General features: G+C 38.0%; 1 non-coding gene across 1 annotated transcript; it reads right to left on the minus strand.

The window, feature by feature from the left end:
- Window positions 1-800: 800 nt before the first annotated feature.
- Window positions 801-882, minus strand: Mir30a (microRNA mir-30a). The gene has a single exon (NR_105200.1). It is a non-coding gene; the product is annotated as a microRNA mir-30a (primary transcript).
- Window positions 883-2182: the final 1300 nt, after the last annotated feature.

Below are 2182 nucleotides of genomic sequence, written 5' to 3' on the forward strand. Positions count from 1 at the left end.
TGTGTCCTTCAGAGATCTGTGTTGGGCTTCCCACTCTGAAACTGTCTTCATAAAGAAAGGAATGTGATGCACTGACTATTTTAAAGAGAGATGGTTACTTTATCAGTTCAGCTAAAAGGAAAATCTCAAACAAGACCATACTGTATTTTTTATCAGCAAAACAAAGCCAAATGCATTGTTTAAATACTTCATTAACTTAAACACTAACCCAAGAAGGGATAGGTGGTTTAATTCAAGTACTATAAAGCATGAATTAATTCTCTACTTTGGATTTTACTTTCCTCAAATAATTTAGCTATATTAACAAAAGTTTTTGTGAATGGCTCTAAAAATACCTACTGTGAGATTTAATATAAAAATAGTGGATCAAAGAGCCCACGTTTTAGAATATTTTTGGAAGCACTGTCCTAGCATATTTTAAAAATAATGATACTCTCGGGAGGCAGAGGCAGACGGATCTCTGTGAGTTCGAGGCCAGCCTGGTCTCCAGAGTGAGTGCCAGGATAGGCTCCAAAGCAACACAGAGAAACCCTGTCACAAAAAAACAATAATAATAATAATAATAATAATAATAATAATAATAATAATAATATATGATACAATTACTTCAGTATCTCAAGAATACTGTTACTTCTTTGGGTTTTAGACCATATATTGTATATTCTATGCACAGGAAGAACACTTGTGCTTTAGAAGTTGCTTAATTTATATCTTTTCCAACTAAGCTTTGTAAAAATAAATCAAAGAGAAAACAGGTATTGGTTTCAGCCAACAAGATAATTGCTCCTTGAAGTTGGAGGCAGTAGGCAGCTGCAAACATCCGACTGAAAGCCCATTTGTGGCTTCACAGCTTCCAGTCGAGGATGTTTACAGTCGCTCACTGTCAACAGAGATATGCTTTCTTCAGCATTCTGTCTCACTGACCTGAGAAGTCTCCTGTAGGTATTTCTGAAATGTACAGGCCAACAATTCTGTAAAACTGTAAAGCCTCATTCACACATACAGGCCCTAGAAAATGATTGTAGTTCCAAACAGAAAGATGCTTCTGGAACATCTATTATTCATCTACTAAGTGTCAAACACATTTACTAAAACATATGTTAAATGGCTTTCATCCACAACTGTTGGCTGTAGAAACAAACAGCCAAGTGGTTACAACATACATAAGTTCATCAAAATCCTTCTTTGAGCAAAAGTAACCAAGAAAAGCTTGATTATCAACACAGCATAAAGTGTACTCAACATTAAAAACTCAAGTAGGGGAGCTTAGACTGTCAATAAAAACAGGGAAGTTATAAACAGAAAAGACTTACGTGCTGCTTACACAGATCACCTTTGTTCTGAAATCTGCTTCCACAGAGGCTTTGTACAGTCAGCTGATGTTTGAAAGAATAAGCTACAACCAGGAGAAAATCAGCAAAGCTCGAGGAGTGTGGGTCCGCATGCATCAGTCTGTGGGTCAGAGTTTCCCACTGGAAAAACACAGAACCTATCGCTGGCAGCAGGGGCTGGCAGCAGTGACGCACATTAACTCCACATCTGAATGTTCTGAATTCCACTCCCATTCTCTAATGAAAATAAATGAGGAAAACGGAAGGTTAGGCTCTATCAGTCACTACTTTTCCTGAAGTAATTCAAAACCCTTCTGAGTCTAGTGAAAGATTAAGCTGATACAGAAAGTGGGTGTGCCTTTCCCTGAGATTGGGTTTTGGATGAAATTACCACAAGGTTAAATTGCCAATGCCTTGGGATTTTATAATACAACTATCCCCACAGAGAGCTTCATGTTTGTGGAAACTAACAAATGTGATGAGTTCCATAAATTTCTTTTTCGAAGCAAAGGGTAGTTCTCTCCCATTATGGTTAAGAAAGTTAATCTCTGAGGCAGCAGGTGAAAACAAGCTGAATTATGTTGTGGCCATTCTCTTTATTAACTAAACACTTTGAACTATTAAAACTTCCTAGGGAACCACAATTTCTCAATGGGTCAAGTCACACAGGGGAACAAAGCAAACTCTATCAGTGCTGGCAAGTCTACATTCCAAACATTCTTAGCACTTGGCATTCATATACCACTGCTGGCCAGAGCTGAGTCAATCCTAAACTCAGTTACAGGCTCCAACCTCTTCAACTTCTCACCAAGACACCCACTTCTTTTAAGTGGCCCACAAATAGAGAGGCA

The sequence above is a fragment of the Cricetulus griseus genome, assembly GCF_003668045.3.
Source record: "Cricetulus griseus strain 17A/GY chromosome 1 unlocalized genomic scaffold, alternate assembly CriGri-PICRH-1.0 chr1_1, whole genome shotgun sequence".
In the NCBI taxonomy this organism is placed as follows: Eukaryota; Metazoa; Chordata; class Mammalia; order Rodentia; family Cricetidae; genus Cricetulus; species Cricetulus griseus.